This window comes from Podarcis melisellensis (assembly GCF_964234715.1).
Source record: "Podarcis melisellensis genome assembly, chromosome: 16".
NCBI lineage: Eukaryota > Metazoa > Chordata > Lepidosauria > Squamata > Lacertidae > Podarcis > Podarcis melisellensis.
Genome location: NC_138533.1, coordinates 25,259,352 through 25,287,349, shown reverse-complemented (window position 1 = coordinate 25,287,349; position 27,998 = coordinate 25,259,352). Strand labels below are relative to the sequence as shown.

The following is a 27,998-nucleotide window of genomic DNA, read 5'->3' as shown; positions in this document are numbered from 1 at the left end:
GACATATAGATTCCTTTCTCAGGAACCAGCCACAGGAGGCCAAAAACAAAGAGAGCGGAGTTCCCCCACCTTTCTTTCTAAAAAAAAAAGAAAAAGACTGAAGATCAAATTGTATATGACTTCCGTTGTCCCTCTGGGTCGTAATACCCTGAATTGCAGGGAAATGCAACCCGATGTGTGTGAACAATCCATTTATCAGTCGCCTCTCTATTTGAAGCTTGGTTAGCTGGTTTGTATTTGTGATGCCTATTGGGTTGTTTCCTCATGGGCTTGTTTTGCTAAGAACCATCAACCTGGAAAATTTAAACAGACAAATCCAATCAGTGATAATCTGTTCACAAATACCCGAGCAGAGGAATGCACAAAAAATGTCGGGAGCTCAGCTCTTTTGCCAAGTTTAGGGCTTTGCGGCAATGAGGTCATTTCGTGACTACCGCTTAACCCATCTCCTCTCCCCGAGAGGCATATTGAAACCTGTTTGGGGATTCCTTCTTCCTCAGGAATTTCCAAGGAAGGATGAATAGACCTCACACAGGATACAAACCATTTCTCAAGCTCACCCCACATCCTGAGGTCGCCAGTGGCTCTTGTCTGCACTTGGATGTTCCTATTCGGATGAAAGATCTGAGAGGATTGAAGGGGAACCTGAAAGGGTCTATTCCATCTTGGCCCAGGCTGGGCTTTGCCTTCCAAGAGCAGCTCTCTTTCTCCTTCAAGCCACCAAGAAACAAATACAGTGGCTTGGTTGGTTGAGGGAACGTGTTTGCATGTTGACGGGCAGTCCAAATTGAAACTTTCCATACTGCTTGACCTCCCCGTTAACGAGATTTAATTTTGTCTTCTCAAAGAATGTCTCTTTGATCAACTCCCACCTGCTCCGCAATGAGGAGAGATGATGTGTGTTATTCTGGAAGCTAATGTGAATCATCAGGAATGCTTTGATGCAGGACCCGGCCCTCCAAAAGTCACTTCAAAGATGGCTCTGCATCCCCCTAGCTCAGTGCAATCAGATCCACCTCTGAATCACTCTCCTCCTCCCCCTTCAAAGCTAATTCAGTGATCAGGTCTCTGAGGTTCTGACAACCATCACTTTCCTCCTGGAGGAAGCCAATGCTCAGATTCATTGCTCAGCTTTCAGCATTGTCCCTTGCATCATCTATGACACAGACTTTGGCATTTCAGTGGCCAATAGGGCTGGTAGCCCAACAACATCCAGGTGGGGGATACAGGCTCTCTATCCCTGCTGTAATGTCTGGTTCTTTATTTATTTTACCATTACTAACAGCCACAAAGTGTGGTAGCAGAGTATTACACCATACTATATGCAAAACAATAAGAGAAAGAAATGGTGACCCACCAATATTAATCAAGACATCCCATACCTGGCATGGATGGTGAATGTTGGATGTCTAAAGTCCAGAGCACAGGAAATAAAATCTCATCAGATGACACAAAAGGGTTCTGGAGTGGCTGGCAAAACCCAGCCAGATGGGCGGGGTATAAATAAATTATTATTATTATTATTATTATTATTATTATTATTATTATTATTATTGATCCTCCATCCCCCTGGTGACAAACAGTTTATGTGCAATTTTCCCCACAACAGGCAAAGTCCATAAGTTCTTATGCCACACAGAGAATTGCAGATTTTTCAAGGTTTTCTATTGCTGGCCTATACAAACCCTAGCTGCAACACCCTTGTCCAAAGCTCTTTAGAGTGACAAGGTTTCATACTGCCCACCCACATACAGTATTCAGTAATGACAGTTGTGGGGAAGCCTGAACAGGTGATTTAATTATTTTAGATATTTCTTGATATACCCGGGGCGAGAATAATGAAATCCGAGGGCATTCCCATCAAATGTCCCTGCTGCAAATGTCCCAGCTGCTCCACCAATCTTGTATTGACTGTGATGTAATCTGAGAAAACGCACAGAGAAACGCAAGAAAATTTGGATTCATTTATCTAAGACGTATGTTGGAAAAAGAAACATAAAAAAATTGAATGATACAGACTTCCAACAGACTTATATTCTTTAAAAAATCGAGCTGAAGAAGGCGTTTACTCCGAAACAGGGCCCTGTCACTGTCGCACTTATACGTTGTGTTTAAATTTACTATCAGTTTAAAACTGTTATTCTTAGCAGAATATACACGTTTTTCTTTTCAACTCTCGAGTAGGAATTATTCCGTGTATTGAAACTTTTGGCCAGAGCTCTTGGTATATCCTTTTTAATCATGTCTGGGTAAAGGTAAAGGGACCCCTGACCATTAGGCCCAGTCGTGGCCGACTCTGGGGTTGCAGCACTCATCTCACTTTATTGGCTGAGGCAGCCAGCGTAAAGCTTCCGGGTCATGTGGCCAGCATGACTAAGCCACTTCTGGTGAACCAGAGCAGCGCACGGAAATGCCATTTACCTTCCCACTGGAGCCATACCTATTTATCTACTTGCACTTTGACGTGCTTTCGAACTGCTAGGTTGGCAGGAGCAGGGACCAAGCAACTGGAGCTCACCCCGCCACTGGGATTCGAACCGCCAGTCATCTGATCAGCAAGTCGTAGGCTCTGTGGTTTAACCCACAATGCCCCGCGCTTGTTTAAAGAATAGTGTTTTTTCACAAGTGATGAAAAGAGCACAGCAAAGGCACCAGCAGGGAGTTCCAGAGTGTCGGTGCTCCTACACAAAACAATCAAGTGCAGAAGAAGTCGAATGTGCCACCTGTAAGAATGGTCGTTTTGCAGACTGAAGTGGTCAAGTGGGCATACGTGGAGTACCGGTAAGTCGATCTCGCAGGTCAACTGGTCCCAAGTTGTTAAGGACTTTATATACTAATAGCAACAACAACAATTCACCCAGTAGCAAATTGGCAACCGGTGCACAGGTGTTATATATGCTGAGAGGGTCTCACTCCTGTCCTTCCCAGTGAGAAACAAGGTTTCACTCTGGGATGAAGGGGGCTGACAAATTGATGATGACTCAAGAGTTTCTGATGCGCAGCTTCTGACTAAAGTCCACTGAATTGGTGAATTGCATTCAGGAGAACTCCACTGATGCCAGTATGTTTACCTGCAAACATACCAGAGCAGCGAGGGACCTCACATCTCCTCTCATGCCATCTGGATTGGGGGCAACAAAGAAAGCATGTTGGACATCATTCTTTTGGGTCAATAACAGAGCTCTGTTAAAGCGAAGGGGAGGAGTCACTGTAGATTGATTGATTGCTTGTTTGCAGCACTGGCTGAATCCAGCGAGACCCCCATTCATGACATGAAGCTGCTCAGGGAGCTCTAAGGGCTCTAAGCCAAGTGCTAGGAGTACAGATAATGAACACTCCGGTCCAATTAATGGAGCAGTTGAAGCCAATTAGAACTAATTTCATAGCAACTATTTTATACACAACTGATCTATTATCTGGGTAATTCCCCCGCCCACCCGCCCTCCTCCGCATTTGTTCCCCAAGCCCCCTCACTGCCTGGCAGCAACCAGCTTCATTCACTCAGCCGTGCTTTGTAATGGAGGAGCTGGTTAAATTTAACCACCCATTGAAAGGGTGCAGAGCAATTGCTAAGTATGCCACACATCTTGAGCTCAGTGGCGTGCGGTCAGTGGACTAGGCTAGTCCCCTAAATGTTCCCGATCAATTAGAGTCTTAGAGTATGAAAGCCTGGTGCCCACTGTCAGGAGTGTGTGCAGGAGCCAGGCCCTGTGACTGGTAGGGCCTCGCAGGACTGGGGCCTTCCTGAGTTTGGCCTGGAAGGGCAAGGCGTGGCTGCACAGGTGAGACTTCACAGAAGCTTGGAGCACCTGGTGGCAAGGGCTGGGGGTGGGTGGATTGTATAAGACCAGCATTTCTCGCTGGCTCTTTGCCACAGCAACATGCTACTCACCTAGCTGTGCTTTGGCTTCCTGACTCCTGCACCCTTGGCTTCCTGACCCTTGGACCCTTGACTTCCTGACTCCTGGTTTCCTGATTCGTGGACTCTTGGCTTCCTGACCCCTGGACTGCTGATTCCTGCTTCCCAACCTCTACCCCGGTCCCGACGTACCAAGCCAGGACTCCGACTGCCTGTAACCGGGACCATGACACCTCCTTCTCAAAGCCCAGGAAGCTTCTGCTTGGGAATGGAGGCACAATGCTCCGATGTGGTCCAAGAGCCCTTCCACCAATTTCTCAAAGCCAGTCTTTGGAAAGGAGGCAGGAGGGCTCCAGCATTCTGTCAGAGGGCTGGCGCTTTCTTCCCATAGCCCGGGAAGCTGTTGCCTGTGGGATGTAACATAAGCAGTCAAGTACAACACTTCCTGTTTGCCTAGAGCGGACATAGACAGGGGGATGTTGATCCAGCTAGTTGAACTTCCTGTTATACCTGGTCTGGAGCATCCTCCCCCTGCATATGACCAGGTAGGTGGGCGTGACCCTTGCAGACCCCACAAAAGGTCCAGTCACGCAGCCACCTTCCCTCTTTTGATGCCCTTTCTTCTCTTGGACTGCACTGCTGGCTCTATGCCAGAAACACATGGGCCCATCCTTACAAGGATGTAAGCTACACTGTCTGTAACTGCAAGCTAAAGCCGGCCTTCAGGGATCCAACTGTGAACTGAATGTGAGTAAACTTCTTGTTACTTTTAAAAGAAGCTTCTTGTGTCTTTATTCTTTTTTAGGAGAGATAAAAAGGGGACTTACCAGGAACAAAACCCACTTTGAACAAAGCCAGATTGGATTGCTTACATCAAGAGATTCAAATGAATCTATCAACTAGCTTCCTGTTATATATTGGGGAATGTCACTCTGCTGCTGACTCACAAGCATGAGTTAGGTAAAGGTAAAGGGACCCCTGACCATTAAGTCCAGTCATGACTGACTCTGGGGTTGCGGCGCTCATCTCACTTTATTGGCCGAGGGAGCCGGCCAGTTTCTGGGTCATGTGGCCAGCATGAGTAAGCCACTTCTGGTGAACCAGAGCAGCACATGGAAACACAGTTTACCTTCCCGCTGGAGCGGTACCTATTTATCTACTTGCACTTTGACGTGCTTTCGAACTGCTAGGTTGGCAGGAGCTGGGACCGAGCAATGGGAGCTCACCCCGTCATGGGGATTCAAACCACCGACCTTCTGATCGGCAAGTCCTAGGCTCTGTGGTTTAACCCACAGTGCCACCCGTGTCCCTGTGAGTTAGGTAGAATACTATTAAATCAATATATCCTCTCCTAGTATCTACAATATTTTCACAATGCCCAGCTTAGTGAGGGAGGCACGATGTTCATGAGCATGACGTCAGGGTGCCACATGTGTGATGTCCTCCCCCCTGTCCTCCCAAGCTGGCACCTCTGGCCCTGTTCCCCTACAAAAAATTCACTGCGCGCCACTGTTGAGCTCCTTGGAGAACAGGTGGGACATAATGCAATAGACAAATAAATGTGATGGAAGCCATGCAGTGATGTCAGACACACTTTGGTGGGATCTAACCATTTAGGGGCTGCCACTGAGAAAGTTGGCCAGCCTAGCTGAAGGGACAAAGGAAGTGTAGGTTTTAGTGAACTAGGGATTACTTGGAATAGGCAGGAGTAATCAGATGCACAAATATAGGGTGGGGGACACTTGGCTTGACATCAGGGCCTAAGAAAAGGATCTAGGGGTCTTAGCAGACCACAGGCTTAACATGAGTTAGCAGAAAAGGGGGGAAAGCTAATGCTATTCTAGGCTGCATCAACAGAGGTATAGTGCCCAGATCAAGGGAAATTGAAGTCATAGGACCACTCTGTTCTGCCTTGATCAGACCCCACCTGGACAACTGTGTCCAAGCTTTTCCAGGAGAGCTGCTGCCAGTCATTGTGGACAATACTCAGCTAAATTGCCCAACAGTCAGAGGTGGTATAAAGTAGCTCCTCATTTAAATCATCCCTTTATTTAGAACCACGAGTTCTAGAATCTTAGCTCCCAGCTTCAACCCCTGGCATCTCCAGGTAAGGCTGGAAGAGTCTCCTGCCTGAAAGCTGCTGCCAGTCAGTGTAGACAGCACTGGGCTAGATGGACCACTGATTGAGCACATGGCAGCTTCCGCTGCTTCCTTCCAGCTAGGCTTGACCAGCTCTCCAAGCTGCACCTTTTAAGAAACCTTAGAAAGGTATCACTATGCAGAGCGACTCTGTTTCAGGCAAGGGTGGAAAAAATAGCCCTGGGTTCCCCTTTCTCCGGAAGACACTTCCTGAGATTGGCAGTCTCCACTTTCAGGTTTTCCAGAAAAACAGAGCCCATTATTCATTGTCTGAAGCAGTTTCCTTCCTCAACAGCAGCTGCAGCTGCTGCTTCTCTGCCAGGAGTGGGAATAAGACCCAGTTTACTTAGCGAGAGCCAAAATCGCTCCTAGACATTTCAAAAGGAGACAGACAGCAACTTGGCTGCTGCAAGGCGATGCCTGATGAGAGCCTCATTCGGGCATGGATTGACCTATTCTCCCCCCTATCTTCCTTCTTTGCAATCAGCCAATGGGGCCACAAAAGCTACCTCAGTTATCTGCATATCTCCCAGAATGCACGTGGGAGGAATACTTGGACTTGGGTTGCATTGATTAAGACCTAGTTCCTTTTCTGAGGGTGGGAAAACTGGACATTTTGGCTGGGTTGGGAAAACCCTAAAAAAGATTGGACAAATATCCAGCCATATTTTCCTCTTTTAATAAATCCAGTTAGTCCCACCCAGGATCAAATAGCTCAGTGATTGGAATGGCATCACAAATATTATTTATTGCATTTATATCCCACCTTCTTCTCCAAGGACTTCTAGGTGGTGTACGTTGTTCTCCTCCTCCTCATTTCAACCCCACAACAACCCTGTGAGGTAGGTTAGGCTGAGAGGCAGTGACTGGCCCACCCAGTAAGCTTCATGGCTGACTGGGGATTTGAACACTGGTCTTCCAGGTCCTAGACTGACACTCTAACAACTACATTATACTGCCTCATGTGCTGCTGGATAACTGTAGAAAGCTATTCTGCAGGCTGAGAGTCTTTTATTTGAAGTTATACAGTGGCATGGCCTTATCTGAAATAGCTTTGGAATATCTTCCAAATTCCTTATGTTCAGGGTCGCTGTGGTCTGGGATCTATTTGCATGTAGAAGGTCCAAGGTTCAGGCCAGGGAGGGCTGACAGGGGAGGCCCCCTGCCTGAAACCCTGCAGAGCCACTGTCAACCAGTGTGTGGAACTGGTGGAACGTTTGTGTGGAAGCTTTAGTTCTCCAGATGTTGGTGACCTACAGCTTACATCAACCCTGGTCATTGGCTACACTTGCTTGGGCTAATAGGAGTTGGAGTTCGGCAACCTCCAGAGGGTCACAAAACACACACAGGTAGAGCCTACTGGGTCAGGGCAAAGGAGGCCCATCTAGTCCAGCATCCTGTTCTCATGGTGGCCAACCAGATGCCTGTGCAAACCCTCAAGTAGGACCCAAGCAGAACAGCCCTCTCCCCTCCTGTGGCTGCTAGCAACTGGTATTCAGAAGCATCGCTGCCTCTGACAGTGGAGGTGGAACACAGAGTTCATGACTAGTAGCAATTGATAGCCTTCTCCTCCATGAATTTGTCTAAAGCTTCCCCATACCTGGTTTAGACAATCCCTGTCTAGATGGATCAATGGTAGCTTCATTTGTACGTTTGCAAGATATGATCCTTAAGAGTCTTCCCAGTTTGGACTTGCAAGAATCCAAAGGCTTCAGGCAGTGCACCCTGTCCTCATAAGAAGGAAGATGAGTCCTGCTCTCACAGTGACCAACCCGATGACTGTGGGAAACCTGTAATCAGGACCCAAGGAGAAGAATCCCCCCCCCCTGTGGCTTTTTGCAACTGGTATTCATTAGATCAATGGTCCATCCAGCTCTGTATTGTTTACTACTAACAGTGGTTATCTCGGATTTCAGATAAGGATCCTCTCTCAGCCCTACCTGAAAATATTGGGAGATGGGGAAAAATTTATAACTTATCTTCAAGACCATTGTAAACAGTTAAAATCGTTAGTAGGATTGGAGTATCGCTTGTAGTTTAAGGCTGAATTCTGGACACAATGGAGACGTAAAGGATTTGGATTACCATAAAAGATGCGGGAGGAAAGGATTAATAATGGAAGTCTCCTGGATGGAAGTCCAGGAGATTCCTTGGAATTATGTTTTTATGTTTGATATATCTCTGTAAAATTTTAATTTGAAAAACCAAATAAATATATTTTTTAAAGGAAATACTGGCAGATGTTCTGCCATTAGAATGTAACATGAACCTGCTGGATCCAACCAATGGCCCATCTAGCCCAGCATGCTGTTCTCACAGTGGCCAACCAGATGCCCCAATGGGAAACCAGCAAGCAGAACCTGAGCTCAACAACACTCTTGCCCACCTGCAGTTCACATCCACTGGCATTCAGACGCATTCCTGCCTCTGACAAACATGGAGGCAGAGCCTAGTCATCATGGCTAGCAGCCACCCTTGTTTCCGAGGCTTGCAAACACAGCTTCCCACCGCCGTGGCTGGGCCAATTTCATTGTGAGCCAATGGCATGTCCTTGCTTAGCCTGGTAGTTAGGATTGATGGCTTCCTCTTTGCTCTCTGAGCAAACAACTCCATGCTGGTACCCATGCTCAACGGACCCAACTGGGAGGTGATCCAGAGATGAGGAGGGCAAGGGGGCAGGTGTCCTCTCCTCTCCAACCTCCATCCATCCATCAAGAGCCCCTCTAGGCAGCAGTGAAGCTGTACAGCAGCAGCAAATGGGTCCAGAAGGGGATGAGGGGAGAGGTGGTAGTGTCGCACTCAGCCGGAGTATCTCGTTTGATCCATCCACAATGGCTGGCATGGACACCTTGCCAGCCTGGGGCCTGTGCCAGGCCGGCACGCTTGGCTGCACCCCGCTTTCAGGACGGCGTTGGGCGCTTCCATGCAAAAGCAACATTTGGCCGAACGTCCCACTAATTGCATTCCTTTGGCACCCCTCCTCGCTCTTCCCTCGCCGCGGAGAGCCAAGTTGAATGCTAATGTGCGGGAGCATCGCTCGGGCAGCGTGACTCCCCCCACCACACCTGCCGGCTTCCAAACGCCTGTGCCCAGAGTATTAATTAAGCAATTAAGGCCAGAGAGGTGCCCATTAGATTGTGAGCCCTGGTTAAATGCTTCCTTTCAAGGTCACAGAACTCTAGTGTGGTGCCAGCCATTAGAGGCTGCCCAGTTTCACTCCAGGGGTCACATACCGAGAATGAGGATGCTGTTATCTTTAGTACTGGCATCCATCCCTTTTGGACTTTTCGCTAATGTGGAGGATGGGCCTGGATGTTTTCCATTTCCTTCTTCCTTTCTCTCTCTCTACCGCCCCTCCCGTACTTTCTCCCCACTGCCACAAGGGCTTTCTCTCTGTACTCAGAAGAAAGGGCCCTTTGAGCAAAATAAATAAAAAGCTCAAAGGAGAATGGTATCGATGAAGCCTTCCCAGGATCTCTTTTGTCACTGCCCTTTCAGGGGAAAAACGCCCTCCTTCCTTCCTCCCCCTCCCCTCCATACTGTGACTCAGCTTAGATGCTGATCAAAGCCCAGGTGAAAAAGCAGCCATCCTCCTCCTTGGTACCCCCAAATCACCACATATCCGGTTCATGATTGAGCTTCAGCATTGCCGTTTCATAGGATCATTTTTTTGTGGTTTCTTTCTTAAATTTGTTTTCATTACCTTTTGAACTTTACAAACTGTGACCAGCTATATATGCATACCTATACATGCCACTAGGCTGCTCTAGGCCCTCACAAGTAGTGTACAAAACGGATGGACTTTTGGTAGAGAAGATCCCAGCTTCAATCCTAGGTGGGTCTGGGAATGTCTCCTTTCTGTGAAACCCTGGAGAGATGCTGGCAGTCATTTTTCCTCTAGAGATTTCTCGCGCTCTCTGTTTCTGTTCAAAAGGATTCTCTCCGGAGACTGCCAGTCAAAATAATGGACCATAACATCTGCCGTGCACAACAGTCCCAGCATCTCCAGGTGTGTTGGGGGAGGGAGAGACTCCTGCCTGAAACACCAGAAAGTGCTGCCAGTCAGTGTAGGCCACACTGAGCTCAATGGACCAGTGGGCTGACTTGGCATAAGGTGGCTGCTTATATTGAGAAGGGAGTCTGCCCCGGTTCAATCTCCAGCATCCCTAGGTTGGGCTAAGAGAGAAGCAGGCAACTTAGGGTTGCTGGGAGGCTGCACTCCCTGTATCCTAAGATGATCATCATGCCAAGGGGGAGAGCAACTTAACCCCCTCAGTTGGCCTTTACGCTTTTGTATCATGTCTATTAGATTGTGAGCTGAGGACTGCCTTAAAAGGTAAAGGTACCCCTGACCATTAGGTCCAGTCACAGATGACTCTGGGGTTGTACGTTCATCTTGCTTTACAGGCCGAGGGAGCCAAAGTTTGTCTGCAAACAGTTTTTCTGGGTCATGTGAACATCATGACTAAGCTGCTTCTGGCGAACCAGAGCAGAACACGGAAACGCTGTTTACCTTCCCGCCGGAGTGCTACCTATTTATCTACTTGCACTTGATGTGGTTTCGAATTGCTAGGTGGGCAGGAGCTGGGACCAAACAATGGGAGCTCACCCCATCGCGAGAATTCGAACCACCGACCTTCTGATCAGCAAGCCCTAGGCTCTGTGGTTTAGACCACAGCGCCACCCGTGACCCTTGAGGATTGCCTTAGCTTACTATATAATATCAATTGTAAGGGAGTCGTCACACTTCACTTTGTAAGATTGGCAAGCAACATGAGCAGAGGCAGCCGTAGTAGCTAACCTTGTACTTTCCAGATATTTTGGACTACAACTCCCATCAGCTATGATCATGGACCATGCTGGCTGGGGCCGATGGGAGCAGCAATCCAAAACACCTGGCATTTATCCTCAGACTACTCCTGCTTTATAACAGGGACAGCACTTAGATCGTAGGTGCTCTACAAGTAATGATGATAATTCATTTGACACTCCTCCCTAATGAGGTAGTTGAGACTTTATTTTCAGCATAGGCAGGGCTGGGGAGGAGATGCCTGCAGCTAAGCATTTGCATGCCCAGGCATTGCATCCTGCTGCCCTGCCTTTATGGGGAAGAAAGAGACAGGACAAAATACTTTGGATCAAATAAGGCCACAACTTTATTTATTACAGATGTTAGAGGTTTGGCATGAGCATTGGGTATAACCATCGATATTCAGCCTGGAAGCATTTCTTTTCTGGTCAACCCTGAAGTGAGGAGGTCCTATGACTTACATCAAATAGGATTGCCACCTTGAGAAGTGCTATGGCCTTAGCCCTGCCTGGGCATCCAGACAGAAACATCTCCTCCTGGATCCCTTAATGGGACACCCCTTACCTTTCGAGGGGCAGGCAGAGGCTACAACCTGCCCTCCAAAGAAAACTGAGGCTTACCCACTGCCTAAACCACCAAAAGTTGTGATGATTGCTATGAGGACAGCAAGGAGGACTGTTTGGCTCCCTGCCAACCAGAAACTCTTGCAAGCAGCCATCCACTGTTGGGTTGCACCGGGGCCGGGCTGTCAGGAGTTCAGCCAACTGGCATGTTCCCTCCCTTCTGGTCGATCGTTTGGGAGCTTCATAAGCTTTCTTCAGCCCGAACATCACAGCTACCTATGCCAACCGACACTGGCACACTTAGGGATCTGCAGAGTTTGCACAGTTGTGTAACAGACCTCAGCAACTCAGCATTTTGGCTAATCTACTTTATTTATATATAAACACACACGGAGCACTGCAACATGGCTCCCTCTCTCTCTAGCATCAGACAGCAAAGAGAAAAAGAACAAAAGACTATAGTCCCACTTCACGGAACACAGTAACACAAACATCCTGTCTCCGTCACTTCCCACTCTGTGGAGTCAAAACATATACCGTCATGTGATAGACAAAAATCCCATGACTGCAATCATGGATCAGGAATTCTAATACGGGCAAGGGGACACTGGTCTGCAGAACACCACACCTAAGCAGACATACAGCAAGAGTACGGGATCTCAGACCTGGAGTCAAATGTGGCCCTCCAGGATTCTCTATCTGGACTGCAGAAATTTTGCAAGGCCAGACCCTCTCTTCCTGGCCCACACCCATCACTGGTCCTGATTCACACCTTCCTTGAATGTTTTTTGCCTGGGTGGAATGCACCCTTAAACTCTGTTCCTGCCTCTTGCTTGTCTGGATGGAGGACAGAGACGGATGTGTGTGAGAGTGTGTGTAGAAACTGGCTTATTATAGAAAGGTACAATTCACATTACTTGCTCTGGCCACTTTGCCACTGGCCTTGCCCACCACCACTGCAGCTATGTGCCCCCAACCCAAGGGGATATAGCTCTTAGGCAGAAAAGGGTTATCTACCCTGATACACAGGATGTAGCATATGTAAGGCAAAGGTAAAGGACCCCTGGATGGTTAAGTCCTGTCAAAGGCTACTATGGGGTGTGGCGCTCATCTTGCTTTCAGACCGAGGGATCCAGTGTTTGTTCAAAGACAGCTTTCCAGGTCATGTGGCCTGCATGGCTAACCCACTTCTGGCGAAACGGAACACTATGACAGAAACCAGAGCGCATGGAAACGCCGTTTACCTTCCCGCTGCAGTGGTACCTATTTATCTACTTGTGCTGGCATGCTTTTGAACTGCTCAGTTGGCAGAAGCTGGGACAGAGCAATGGGAGCTCATCCTGTTGCGGGGATTTGAACTGCCAACCTTCCAATCAGCAAGCCCAAGAGGCTCAGTGGTTTAGACCACAGTGCCACCTGCTCACTTTTGCAGATGATGTATGTCTCCATGAGTCACTGGAGTCAGCTCCCAAACAAATCTAGGGCTCGTGGATCAAAGGATGGGGTTTTGAGGCAGCCTCGAATACCCTCACCTGTCTTTTAATACATTGAGTCTTGGTTTGGGTGTGAGAAATCTCACCCTCTGGTGTGGGGTAGCGGTGGGGAGAGGGTGTCGGAGCTCGGATTTTGACAAGATTTATTTCGGGAATGCTTTGCAGCTTCAGTCATTTCCAGATTTAGAAGCTGAGGCAAGGACAAAGAAGGAGTTCAGCTCTACTTGAGAAATGGAGGTGTGTGTGTGTGTGGGGGGGAACTTGAAAACCTGGTAGGGATCAAGTCCCTTTCCCCCTCCTCCGGTGCAGGCTCATTAACAGGAAAAACAAGGTGCCAGCTGGTTTCATGGATAGAAAGCAAAGAAAAGAGGAAACCATCAGACAGGCTCCTTGGAAATGGGCAGGGAGCCCATCCAGGTGTTTGCATATCTGGAAGGAGAGCCATCCACCACCATTCCTGCCCCCCCCCCATCTATGTCAGTCATCTCAAAGAAATCAGGCGCTCCTTGATTTCACAATCTGGAGCATTGGGATTCCTGGATGCTTTGAAATAAGAACATCTGGAAAGAACAAGGAATAGTGTGAGAGATTTTTGCCATGGGGCAGAGGAAGGAATGAAAAGCGGCAAGTCTGAAACGCCTTTCAGCACCAGGCATTTTTGCACCATTGTGGCCCCACGCAACAGTGGGTGCGTGATTTTTTTGGTGCAGGCTGTAGCCATGGACATGCTATGTGATCTGATGGTGAATTTGGGGTGACCCAGTGTAAAAATTCTGAGGATCCATGGGCTTTTACCTCCCCCCTCCCAGGCAGCCTCCGCTACCGTCCCTTATCTCTCTTTCGATCCCACCAATCAGCCGTTTCCTTTCAACACTCCCTTCCCTCTTTTTTGCCTTAGTCTCTTTTCCTTAGCTGGAGCAGTTTTTTGCTCCTCCTTTTCTTCTAATTTCTCTCTTTATTGCTTTAGTCTTCCTGTTTCCCCACTTTGTAAGTTTGGTGTCTTTAACTCCCCACTCCCAGGCAGCCTCCTTTATCTCTAGCATCCCTTATTTCTCTCCCCGATCAGCAAACAACCTCTTTTTATTTTTTTAAAAAAGCATGATCGGCTTTTTGCCCCAGGCAATTCGGCTCCAGGGACCACACATTTGCTCCATAAGACACACAGACATTTCCCCTTACTTTTTAGGAAGAAAAAAGTGTGTCTCTTATGGGGCAAAAAATACAGTAGGTTCAGAACATGAGAAGAGCCCAGTGGTAGCATCATAGCCAGACACTGGGAAGACCTGTCAGGCATGAACATGGACCACTGGTACAAAATTGTATGGGAAATGTCCTGACTAGAAAAGCTAAGCAATAAACAGAAACTAAGATAGGGACAAATAAAAGAGGATGCCTTCACCCCAGTGTGGCTCCTCTTTATTATTCATACAGCCCCACAAGACAACAACAAGAACCCACCGACGGCATACAAATAAATATGGCTATCTTGACCTGACAACCCCTCACACACATAAACAAAGCTCAGTGCAGTCAGTTGAAGGCAGCCACCCAGGCCCTGGACCCCCTCAACCTCTCTCACTGCCAATGAAAGCTAATAAATGAGTAGAAAGAGAACTGACCCACATGACGCTGACACAAAAACCTCGCACATATACTATGAAAGAATGAAAAGAATGAAAGTTTACTACCCCCCTACTCTCTTCTCCCCCAACCCTATACTGTATACAACCTTAAAGTCTTACATTGAATATAACTGATCTGTAGAATGATCTGAAAATAGAGACGATGCGTGTATTTTTGCAACCCAATAAAACCTTCAATAAAAAACAATTTTAAAAAGAAGAAGAGGTCAGTGGTTGGATCAAGCCAAAAGCTGATCTGGTCCAGACTCCTGTTCTCCCGGTGGCCAATCAGATGCCACAACAGGAGGCCCACAAACAGGGCTTGAGTTTAGCAGCAGCATTCTCCCTACTTCTGATTCCCAGCAACAGGAATTCAGAGGCACACCACCTCGGACAACAGGTGAGAACATAATAACACAATGTCAGGGACTGGACTTAGGACGATGGTGTGGACCGCCCCCCCTTTTCCTGAACCTTCCCGAGAACAGGAGGACAGTATAGATTTAGAACAGTGGTTTGCAGAAGGACATAGTTCAGAGGCTGCAGAGGGGAGAAGCTGGGAAATATTGGGAGAGGAACAGCAGGAAGAAGAAACACAGGAGGAGAGACAGCTGATAGACTCAGTGTCTTTGCAAAGCATTCCTGACCCACCCCCCTTTTCCAGGACCCGGCATGCATTGAGAGTAGTAGAACAGAAAGCTCAGAGGCAGAAAACACAGATCAGCTGATGCAGGGATGACGTATAATAGGAGAGATGGAGGGGGTGGGACTTTACACAGAGCAACGCCATTTATCTAAGAGAGACGGCATTTCTATCTTCTCTCTCTCTGTGAATACTGAATAAAAGACTCGGTAAGAGCTCTTTTTGTTTTTCTGCTCCTTGGCTGCCACCGTGGGAGGGATCGGGTTCCCCGAAGCCTGACACACAATAGGAGAACAGCAGCACCATAAGAACACGATAGGAGCCTGCTGCATCAGGCCAAAAGGAGTGCAGAATCCTGTTCTCACCGGGGCCAATCAGATGCCCACTACCTGTGGGAAACATGCAAGCAGGATTCGAGCACAAGAGCCTTCTCCCCTCCTGTGGTTTTTAGCAACTGGTACTCAAGGGCAATGCAGAGTAACCACCATGGCTATGAGCCATCTATAGTCCTTTCCTCCATGCATTTTTTAGATGCTCTTTTAAAGCCATCTAGACTGGTAGCTTTCAGAGGGGCAAAAACATTTAATGCAAAAAAAGGGGGGAAGTAAGGTGCAACATACCCTCCAACCCCTCTCCAGTGAAAACAGGGACACCCTAAGGGAAAGCAGGACACTCCAGGATCATGTCAGAAACTGGGATGGCTTCTGTAAATCCAGGACTGTCCCTGGAAAATAGGTACACTTGGAGGGTCTGGGAATGGAGGGCCGGTGGGGGGCATGGCCTGGGGAAAATCACAAGGGCCAGATCGAGAGGCCTGGGGGCTGCATTTGGCCCCTGGGCTGGAGGTTCCTCACCATTGCTCAAAGAGAACATGGCTAGCATGGCTAGCTCCCAGGACATTCTATACAAGATCTCAAAGTAGTTGTTTTACTACAAAGGAATTTCAGAAATAGACTGGAAAGAGAAGCTGCTGAATTGCAACTTATTACCAAACTTAAAACCATGGAGAGACCTGGTCTGAACAAAGACATTGGATTCTTATCTCATTATACATGACAAAGCCATTTTTCACCTTCTCACCCCTTGCTTTTTCCTGTACGACCTATTGCAGTCGTTAAGAGTCGTCAACAGGCTCATCACAGCTATCTGCCAATCACCCATTCCTACCACCCTTCTGAGTAATACCCCTCCCCACCTTCTCACTATATAGAAGGGTCTGGTAACTTCTGTTTCAGTGTATCTGAAGAAGTGTGCATGCACACGAAAGCTCATACCAAGAACTAACTAACTTGGTCTTTAAGGTGCTACTGGAAGGAATTTTTTTGTTTTGACTATGGCTAGCTTGATTATGGCGCTGCATCTGTAGAAGGCTTGATTTAACAACGGCACTGCTGAGCATTTTTCTAAAAGCCTTATTTGTGTTCAGGCTCCCTGTGGCCGCTGCCACATTTAAACTGAATTGGCTGCTGACCAGGCCCGGTCTGCCATCAGGCCAGGAACCCCTTGGCTGATGCTGGGATTGGCTGGCGATCCACTTTAAACCAGTCTCAATCAGCTTTGCACAGCTACATTTTCTCTTGCTTTTAAACTGCTTTTGAACTGGGCCTTGTTATGGCCCCCGTGGCCCAAATGGGATTTGCAACCTCGAGCGCTGTGCTTTGTTGATAATAAGCAAACACTCTTTCCGAGGGTAAACTCAGCTCTTAAGCTACTCACGCGATCCCTGGATAGGAAGCAGAACGGAGGAGCCTGTGTCAGGCCTAGTCAGTTTGGTAATAGAGAATCCGAATGGACGTCCAGGGAGTGATGCGGATGCTAAGTGGGCCTCATTTAGTCTCCAAGAGGTCACCATTGCTTGCCCTTCATTACACAGCACTTGTTAACAGGCAGGGATTGCAGTCTTTTATGAATGAGGGGGAGATAGCGATCCTATTTATGCCTCCCTTGGCACCAGGGCTGACTTGATGAAGGTTCCTCCTTAAGGAGGAGAGGAATAAAATGATGGGGAGGCGGATTTGATGGAAATTCCCAGATACAGTGGTACCTTGGGTTAAGCACTTAATTCGTTCCGGAGGTCTGTTCTTAACCTGAAACTATTCTTAACCTGAAGCACCACTTTAGCTAATGGGACCTCCTGCTGCTGCTGCGCCGCCACTGCATGATTTCTGTTCTCATCCTGAAGCAAAGTTCTTAACCTGAGGTAATATTTCTGGGCTAGCGGAGTCTGTAACCTGAAGCGTATGTAACCCAAGGTACCACTGTAGTTGCATCTGATCCCCTTCCAGAGCTTCAGAGGGGATCCCTGGCTACTTGCTTCTGATGTAGCTACCCTACCCGATGCCTGTGGATTGATAAATGTTTGTGTCCCTCTCTAGTGACACTCAAGCTCGTGGTCATCCAATGGCGCTGAATGCAGGAAGATTAAAGGTAAAGGTAAAGGTACCCCTGCCTGTACGGGCCAGTCTTGCCAGACTCTGGGGTTGTGCGCCCATCTCACTCAAGAGGCCAGGGGCCAGCGCTGTCCGAAGACACTTCCGGGTCACGTGGCCAGCGTGACATCGCTGCTCTGGCGAGTCAGAGCTGCACACGGAAACGCCGTTTACCTTCCCGCTAGAAAGCGGTCCCTATTTATCTACTTGCACCCGAGGGTGCTTTCGAACTGCTAGGTTGGCAGGTGCTGGGACCGAGCAGCGGGAGCACACCCCGCCGCGGGGATTCGAACCGCCGACCTTTCGATCGGCAAGCCCTAGGCGCTGAGGCTTTAACCCACAGCGCCACCCGCGTCCCGGGTTAGACCCGCAGGAAGATTAGGGCAAGATAAAAGGAAGTACGCAACAGTGGTACCTCAGGTTAAGAATTTGTTCCAGAGGTCCATTCTTAACCTGACACTGTTCTTAACCTGAGGTACCACTTTAGCTAATGGGGCCTCCCACTGCCGCCGCACGATTTCTGTTCTTATCCTGAAGCAAAGTTCTTAACCCGAGGTACTATTTCTGGGTTAGTGGAGTCTGTAACCTGAAGTATCTGTAACCTGAAGTGCTTGTAACCTGAGGTACCATTGTAGTCCATGGTAGGCAACTTCCTCCCACAGGAGGCAGAGATAGCCACCCACGCAGATGGCTTTCAAATAAGGAATAGACAAATTCATGGAACAGAGGGCTATTGATGGCTACTAGCCAGAGTGGCTATGCTTTGCCTCCACGGTTGAAGACAGTAATGCTTCTGAATACCAGTTGCTGGAAACTGCAGGGGAGGAGAGGGGTCTTCGGCTTGGGTCCTGCTTGAAGGTCTGAGTGATCTGGGTGGTCACTGTGACAGCAGGAAGCTGGGCTAGATGGGACATTGGCCAGATGGAGCAGGCTCTTCTCTCTTTTCCTCTTATGGTACCTGCCTTTTATCTTTTTAAAGTAAATCATTTGTTTTCAAACTTTTTATTGATTTTGTTCCATACTGCTTTGAGCTGCTTCAGGGACCCCACAAAAACCTCCCCCATGCAGCATAAATATAGACACCAAAAAAGGACAGAGTTAAAAAATATTTCACAAAGTGCCCAGCACTTTCCTTAGGGGCAGCTGGAAGCTAGAAGGGGTCTCACTAGGTAATTCCAAGTCAGGTATCACCACACTATAGCTTGAACCTGTGGTTGTCCAGATGTTGGTGGACTCCAGCCTAGTCAGTGCGGCCAATGATCAGAGGAGTTGTAGTACAGTAACATCCTGAGGGCCACAGGTTTCCCACCCCAGACTCATAGTTTCAGGAAATCAGATCAGCACCTTGGAGAGCTCCCCATTCAATCAGGCCTGGCTGGCTCCTTCTTAGACAACACAGGGAAGATGTTGCAGTAGTAGAGAGCTGGAGATGTCTGAGCAGGTAAGACCTCTTGTACTGTAGGCTCTGTCCTCTGGAAAGAGCTGTCTGTGGTGCTTAAATAAGCCTTGAATTTATAACCACTGCAGCTTTGGGCTCATTATCCAAGGAGGGTCGAGTGGAGTATGTCTTGAACTCAATACAGTAGCTGCCTTCCCTTCTGAGCAACATTCCAGGGGCCACATTCCATCATTGGAAAAGAGTGGGTAGAGTGGTGTTTCCCAAAGTGAGCAATACCACCCCCTGGGAAACGCTGGAATGATCCTGGAGGGCAGTGGTAGCCTCAGGTGCAATTGAGGTGCATTGAATAAAAATAAGGAGGAAGTGGAGGAGACTTTTGCTGGAGGAGACTCTTGAGAGTCCCATGGACTGCAAGAAGAACAAACCTCTCCATTCTTAAGGAAATCAGCCCTGAGTGGAAGGACAGATCCTGAAGCTGAGACTCCAATACTTTGGCCACCTCATGAGAAGAGAAGACCCTGATGTTGGGAAAGGTGGAGGGCACAAGGAGAAGGGGGTGACAGAGGACGAGATGGTTGGATAGTGTTCTTGAAGCTACCAGCATGAGTTTGACCAAACTGTGGGAGGCAGTGGAAGACAGAAGTGCCTGGCGTGCTCTGGTCCATGGGGTCACGAAGAGTCGGACACGACTAAACGACTAAACAACAACAAGGGGGCTGTGGAAGCATAAAGAAAGAAGAGGAGAAAAATTCAAAAAACCATTCATACATATTTCATCTGTTGTGTAATGACGCTTACCAGCAGGTTGGGTGCCGTTGCGGGACAGCGACAATGTCTTCCTGGGATCTGGCAGTCACGCTGGAGGTGAGATTGTTTTCCTGTGCTTGGGCAAACCCTGTGTGTAATGTGAATGTGACTATGGTTTACTTCAATAAATAATTTTACAATTTCAAGCTCCAAGGTGTCATATTTACAACCACATTTTCTTTACCATGTTGTAGGATGTAGGTAGAAATATAGGTACATAAAAGAATTTGTCGCTGCATCTCTGGGTTTGTTCGCTTAAAGAAGGTAGATTTCCTGGGGTGTGGGTGTGCGCTGAGTGCCCTCTCCCCAAAGGGAGGGGTAGGCCAAATAAATTGGGTGTCAGGCAGCCAAGGAATCAACCCCCATGGCAGGTTTCCAGGAATGGATATGACAAGGAAAAGTCCTTACCACCTGCTTTTTATTCAATATTCACAGAGAGAGGCTTGGGAATGCAGCTTCTTGGAATAACGGCGTTGTCCTGAGTGACTCTCCGCCCCTTTTTCTCCCACTTCCTCATTCGTCACCTTGTCCCCTATGGGTGGTGCTGAGGGCCCTTTGCTTCTGAGACCTTTGCTCTACTACTTTCAAGGCTCGCCGAGTTCTGGGAGAAGGGGGGTCTGGAATGCTTTCTAAAGACACTGTGTCTGTCAGCTGTCTCCCTTCTGGTGCTTCTTCCTCCTCTCCCATTATTTCCCAGCTTTCCCCCTCAATTGCCTCTGAGCTGTGACCTCCCTCAAACCCCTGTTGTAATACTGAACTGTCTCCTTCTTCTCTGGAAGGGTCAGGCTGGGGAGGCGGTCTCCACCATTCCTGCTCTGCCCTGTCCCTGACATTTGGAAACCTCTGGGGGTAGAGTATTAGATATAGATTTTACTTTTGTACAATTTTACACTCACAAACCCCTCTCTCTCCTCCAACCAGGCAAGTACTTTCTAGCCAGGACTAAACACTCAAGGAGAGGGTGAAGGGGAGGGATGTTTGGCTGATGAGAAGGGATAGCCTGGGAAGCTTCTCAAGGGCCCTCAGGCCTCTGAATCTTCACCCCTGTTTTAGCATCAATAATGGGAGATGGCTCCATTTTACGTCTCTGAAAATCCACTGAAATGATTGCTCTGTGCGTTTATTCCCTGAAAACCTATGTAGGTTCTGGAACCCCTTAAGCACAGTTGGCCTCCTTCTCAGCAGATAACTTTCAGGTTATCACAGAATCGCCTCTCCCTCCTTCCTTCCCCAACCAGAGCAGATTTTTCTTCCTTGCTGCTGACTTTTGTGCCTTGGGGACTTATTTATTCCCGGGCACAGCTCCTGGCTGATCTCATCCCATAAACACGAAACTCCATTAAAGCAAAGCCCCACACTTTTATTCTTTGCTGCTGGCAAAGACCAGAAGAGGATTTGGGAGATTCTCACCTTGCCAAATGAGGTGCGCTGGAGCCCGGCTTCGAAGGAACTCTGGAGCAAATGAGATATTTTCCTTTCTTCCTCTTTATTGCCGTGTCCTTCCGAGAATTGCCTTGGCACCGGTGGTGGCCTGCAAATGCAGTCTGTGTCCTGAGTCTTATGCTCCCAACAGGGGGAAGCCAAGAGTCGAGGAGGGGATGAATAGAAAAGGCCTAGCAGGAATCTGGCTCCATTTCCCCCGATGGACAGATTCTCATCTCTTTAGGAAGGAGCCCCCAACAAACCAGTGGGGAGATTCAGTTTAGGCTAAGGGAAAGGAAAGCAGAGTGTTTCAGAAATGAGTGTGCAGATTCAGGAAATGTCGTGCTCCTGGGAGCTGTGGTGGAAGAGCAAGGGGAAAAAAGAGAGAGAAGTGCTAGGAAATGAGGAAATAAATGACACAGTCCTTGCAGAAAGGCTGACTCAGAGAGCAGCTAGCAGGGGATCTAGCAGCAGGGAAATCTATATTAACGCTGAGGTTGGAGGGACAGGCAAAGAGACAAAAAAAAAGATGAAAGGGGAATGGATTCATTTGTGAGCCACTTGTTAACAGCTTCAGCTGATGCCCCTGGGAAATATGAAACGAATACAATAAGCCAGGAGACGGTTCTGCTTTCTCTCCATCTTATATTTTGAGCTCATTTTTTCCCCTGCAGGGTCATCAAGCGAAGGTCAGCTGGCTTTGATTCTGGGTCCGCATTGTCTCGCTGGGCTTTTTCTTTTTTTCCCTTCCAGGTCCAAAATGTGAAAATAAAATCAAATAAAGTTCATTATTTCATCGGCTTGTCGGCCTCCCTTTCAAGTTCTCTGAGCAAAGCCACAAAAGGCTTCTCTCCCTCCCTCCCTCCCTCTCTCCCTCTCGCCTGCTCCTGGTTAGGTTCCCCTAAACTGTGCAAATTGCCTGCGATGTAAAATTTTAAATGCAGCACTTTGGTTTTAAGCCTGGCTCCTGGTTCTGTCTGTCTGTCTGCTATTTCAAGGTTTGTTTATAGATCAGTTTCATACAATATACAGTGGTACCTCGGGTTAAGAACTTAATTCATTCTGGAGGTCCGTTCTTAACCTGTAACTGTTCTTAACCTGAGGTACCACTTTAGCTAATGGGCCCTCCTTCTGCTGCCGCACGATTTCTGTTCTCATCCTGAAGCAAAGTTCTTAACCTGAGGTACTACTTCTGGGTTAGTGGAGTCTGTAACCTGAAGCGTCTGTAACCAGAGGTACCACTGTAGTGACCACTTAATTGTTTTTTTAAAAAACCAAAACCCTCAAAGCAGATTGCAAAAAGAACAGGACAATAAGATTATCTGTGAACACTGTAAAAAACAGTTGTTGTTGTTGTTGTTGTTGTTGTTGTTGTTGTTGTTGTTGTTAATAATAATAATAATAATAATAATAATAATAATAATAATAATAATTTAAATCAGTAATAAACCAAAAACAGATTAAAACACATGTCAGAATTCTATATATCAGGGTAGGCTTGTCTAAGCAAACATGTTTTTAGCAGGTGCCAAAAAGAGCACAGTGAAGATGCCTGCCCAGATATCAATAGGTAGGGAGTTCCAAAGTGTAGGTGTTGCTGCATGAAGCAATTGATTTCTTACAAATGTGGAATGAGTACTGTGTGGCACATTGAATAGTGCCAGTTCCTCAGATCTAAGTGGTCAAGTGAATGTATATGGGGTAAAGACAATTTGGCAGGTGGAGGAAGTTCAGGCCCAGGAGCCAATTGTGTCTGTCTACACTTCTCCATGTCTCAGGATTCTTCCCAGGACATCCCCTTTCTAGCCACACCACATCCTTTACTGGCCTTGCTAAATATGCTTCTTCAATGATTTTCCCAGTTGAGATGCGTCCTTGAATGACTTGGCTTTGGGGAATCGGATCCCTCCCCCGGGGGCAGTAAATAAGCAGGTCAAACAAAAGGAGCATTCTTACCAGATAAGTTCTTTAATAATCACAGCGAGAGACAAAGGAATGCATGCCTCTCTAAAAACGGCGTTGCTCCCAGTTAAGGTTCACCCCCTGTGTCCCCATTAATCCATGTCACTCCTAGGTTGGGTAATCTGAGCTTGTTGCCTCTGTGCTTTCTGTTCTATCACTTTCAAAGCCTCATCACTTGATCTATCATCTATCTATCATCCATCTATCTATCATCTATCTATCATCCATCTATCTATCATCTATCTATCATCCATCTATCTATCTAATCTAACACCCTTTTCTGATCTAATATATCACCTAACACCCTTTTCTCTTGCTGCCCAGCCAGATGTCCCTATGGGAAGCCTGCCAGTGGGACCTGAGCCCAAGAGCACTTTCCCTTTGTCCCATTTCCAGCAACTGGTATTCAGAAGCATTCAGAAGCTAAGGAGAGCCTAATGGCCCACCCAACCCAGAATCCTGTTCTCACAGGGGCCAACCAGATGCCTGTGGGAAACCTTCAAGCAGGACCCAGGCCCTGGAGCCCTCTCCCCTCCTGCAGTTTCCAGCAACCAGTATTCAGAAGCCTCTGATAGTGGAGGTGGAACAAAGCCCTAGCAGCCAGTAGCCACTGATAGCCTTCACCCTCCACAAAATTCTCCAATCCTGTTTCAAACTCCTCCAAGTCAGTGGCCAACACTATATCCAGTGGATGCATGTTCCACAGGTTAACTCTGTGCCGTGCCTCTCTGTCTAATGGTAGCTCTCCTTCTGAGCCATGCATTAGCTAAGCTTATGCTTCCTGTGCTCTCCAGAGTTGCTTGGCATTCTGAGAAGAGGGAGAGGAAGCTCTTTGTCCATCTCTGGTCTCCTCCTCTGACCCTGCTAACCCTGCCCTGTTAGCTGCTTCCTTCTGGGTCAGGCAATTCCCCAAAGTGCAGTTGCGGAGGAGCAGGGGGCTCCCATCAGGAAGCCCGTTTCAATTAATATTAGTTCAATTAGCCTCCAACACAAAGGTTATTTCCTGCAATTTTATGGCTTTTGAATGGTATTTGGGCGGGCATAATTCACTCCTGGCTCAGTTAACTACTGGAAATAAAACTGGCATCTGGGGTAATATATTCATTACGCCTCTCCCCTGGAAAGTGCCATTAAAAAAAGTCTCTCCCTGGCACTGTTCTAACAAGTACAGATGACTTGTCAGGCTCTTTCCTGGCAAAGAGGAGCTGAGCCGAGATGCCTGCTTGGGATTCTGGCCAGCAGTGAAAGAACCAGCAGGCTGGCAGAGCATCATTCTCAGAACTGGGGTATTGCTCTCAGCTGGGCATGAGGTTCATGCTGGGGAAGGATGGCAGTGATGTCCAGACCAGAACCATCCAAATATGGCTTCCTTCTTATTCATACTAGGGCCTGGGAGAGACTCAGGTTCAAATCCCCAGAGTGCAGCAAAGTCTCCTGCCTGATGTCAATAGACAGGGAGTTCTATCGCTCTAAAATGCCAGTTTCTTATAACCACAGGAGTAATAGGTGGCACCTGTAAGAGTGCCACTTCCACCAGTCAAAGTGATTAAGTGGGTAAGGCAATTTCACAGGTAAACTGCTTCTAAATGATTAAGGGCTGTGTACACTAATGCAGCCGTGATGGGGTGAGCTCCCGTTGCTCAGTCCCTGCTCCTGCCAACCTAGCAGTTCAAAAGCACGTCAAAGTGCAAGTAGATAAATAGGTACCAGTCTGGCAGGAAGGTAAACGGCGTTTCCGTGCGCTGCTCTGGTTCGCCAGAAGGGGCTTAGTCATGCTGGCCACATGACCCGGAAGCTGTACGCCGGCTCCCTTGGCCAATAAAGCAAGATGAGCGCTGCAACCCCAAAGTCAGTCACGACTGGACCTAATGGTCAGGGGTCCCTTTACCTTTTACATTAACAGTAATAGCTTGAACTTGGCCTGGTAGCAAATCAGCAAGTATTCAGCAAAGGTGTTATATGGTCACTCCTGACAGCACTCATGTATATGACGCTGGGGCTGATGGGAATTATAGCAGACTCTCCAAGTGTCCCTGTTTTCCAGGGGCAGCCCTGGATTTTGATTTGATTGCAGAATGTCCCGCTTTTCTTTAGGACAACCCTATTTTCATCGGGGAAATGTTGGAGGGTATGTTATAGTCCAAAACATCTGGAGGACATCAGCTTGGCGAATGGTTGTCTGGAGTTTATGATGGGCCAGATGTGGGCTAACAAGCTTGGCAGTATCCAGCAAAATAATTACATGACCAGAAGGGCTTCCATTGACGCAGCTGGACTTCCCACTGTCTCTTTCCCTGGCATGCTGTGCTGAGATCTACAATTTCTATCATGCTCTGCTTCAGCACAGCCAAATGGATTCTCATACCTGCTGCATGAATTGGTCCAGTCCATCCCATCACCCCTTTTTTCTCAGACTGATCAAGCAGCCCACAGGGACCATATGTTCCCCACCGATTTGCCTTACATTGTGCTTTTTTGGTGGGGCGGGGTGGGGATGTATTTTTGGTTTGGCAGCTGTGCCTTAACACCAGTCCAAAGATGGCAGCATCTTCAATTCTCCTTTGGGTGTGGTGCAAAACTTTGGTCCACATCTCTCCTGGTTATTGATTGCCAAGCCCCAAACCTTAAATTTACTGCCATCTGATGGAATGGGCACAGAGATTCTGTGGTTATAAATTAGCTCGATCGATTCGGTTAATGGCTCGAGTCTTTATATCAAAGTGGCATTTTGTAAATGTAAGGGGAAAATAGCTGGGCTTTCATGGAGGCCAGAGCTGACATCTATCCAGGATCCACTGGGGATCCACAAGTTTGGAACACAGGAATCTGCCTTATACTGTGCCAGGTCATCTAACTCAATGTTGGCTACACTGGCTGGCAGCATGATTTCAGGCAGGGAGTCTCTCCCAGCCCTATCAAGATATGCCAAGCATCAAACTGCATGTGGAGTGTGGACTCTCCAGGATATAGGATGCTGACAGTCTTTGGAGGGAGAATCATAGAATTCTATAGCTTGAAGGGATCCCAAGGGTCAGCAAATCCAATCCCCTGCAATGCATGGCTCATATTGGGATTGAACCCACAACCTTGGCATTTTCAGCACCATGCTCTAAGCAGCTGAGCCGGATGAACCAAATAGTCTGACTCAGCAAAAGGCACCTACCTGTGAGTCAGTTAAGTCAATAGGAGGAACAGAAGACCTTCCTCCCCACCACAATTTACACATGGACTTCGCTGCTTCTGCAATGGCCATCTGGTTGAGATGACATTCCAAGCAGGTTAGACCAATGCAAGGTGGAGGAGGGCAGAAATGACAGCTATGAGCTCAATTGATAAATGGCACTTCCTGTCTTCAGAGGCAGAATATCAAATGCTTGAGGCAGATGCCAAAAGGAGGTTGTGGCCATTATGCTGCACTTGTGGGCATCTCAGTGGCATCTAAAAAAAGCTTCTGAAAATGCTTCCCTCCCACCCACCTACTGGCGTCACAATGATACCTGAAGAAAGCTTCCCACGGGAGGCAAAGTGAGGCTTTTTGGCAAGCCTAAGCATCAGAACATAAGAAGAGCCTGCCGGATCAGGCTAATGGTCCATGTAGTTGGAGGCAGTGATGCTTCTGAATACCAGTTGCTGGAAAGCTCAGGAGGGAAGAGTGTTCTTGTAGGGCTTCCCATTGGGGCATCTGATTGGCCACTGTGAGAACAGGATGCTGGACTAGAGGGGCCACAGACCTGATCCAGCCAGGCTCTTCAGATGCTCTGATGATGCTGACACAATTTCCATAAGACAAAGAGCTAGAGGCTTCCTTTTTAGAGGTAAATAAAACCACCAGAAACTTCTCAGTTGGTTAGAACACAGTGCTGATAATGCCAAGGTTGCATTGTATGGGATAGCTCCAAATTCCTGAACTAGATGTTCCTCAGGGTCCCTTCCAACTCTACAATTTTATGATCCAGAAAGGGGTCTTTGAATACCAGTGGAGCTTCCCCATGGTTCTGATTCCAGCCTGAGAAGGATGTCTCTCCACTACTGAAGCTTCCATACCAAATGATCTTGCAAAAGTTGACGCATGACGAGTTATTATTTTTGCCAGCCAGGGAGCCTGTTTGGAGCAAAGCCTCCTCAAAATGATCAGTTCTTTCTTTGATCAGAAAAGTTATTCTGCATCTCTCATAGAAGGAGACACTCTTTTCTCCTAGGAAAACAAGTGTGTGAGTGAGAGAGCGGGGGTGGGGGGTGGAGAGGGAGAGATGTTTTGCAAATATCAGCTGCAAATTGATCTAACTAAACGGCTGCTCTGAGAAGATAGAAGGAACAGCAGTGCCTCAATTTCTGGAGTGTCACCTGGATGTCTCCAAAGACTTTGACACCTGAGCTGTGAGCTCTGGTGGATTGGAAGTGACATTCCGCTTAATAGCAGGAATGAAGATGAATTGCCATGGATCTGGCTGGAGTAGAGTCATTCCACCTGTTTATCCCTCGCTCTCCCACCTGCTTTTGGAGCGGCCAAACTCTGCTCTCTCTGTTTCAGCCAGCTCTGAGCGCCACATTTAAAGGAGGAACTTCGCAGGATCATGCCCAGAGAAAAGCCACCAGAATGATGAGAGATCTGGAGACAAAGTATTCAAATGAACAGTTGGAAGAGTTGAGTACATTAGGAACATGGGAAACTGCATTATACTGGGTCAAACTATTGGTCCATCTAAATATTGTCCACATTGACTGGCAGTGGCTTGGCAGGGTTTAAGCAGGGCTCTCAACCATCCCTGGAGTGCTATTGGGGATTGAATCTGGAACTCCCTACACACAAAGCAGATGTTCTACCACTGAGTTGCATCCCTTGCCCTATC

General features: G+C 47.7%; 1 long non-coding RNA gene across 1 annotated transcript; it reads right to left on the bottom strand.

Annotated features, from left to right (window-relative positions):
• Positions 1-9,911: 9,911 nt before the first annotated feature.
• On the bottom strand, positions 9,912-21,964 carry LOC309359160. Its single transcript, XR_014163749.1, has 3 exons — positions 21,175-21,964; positions 19,756-19,852; positions 9,912-10,035 (listed from the first exon to the last, which is right to left on the bottom strand). It is a non-coding gene; the product is annotated as an uncharacterized lncRNA (long non-coding RNA).
• Positions 21,965-27,998: the final 6,034 nt, after the last annotated feature.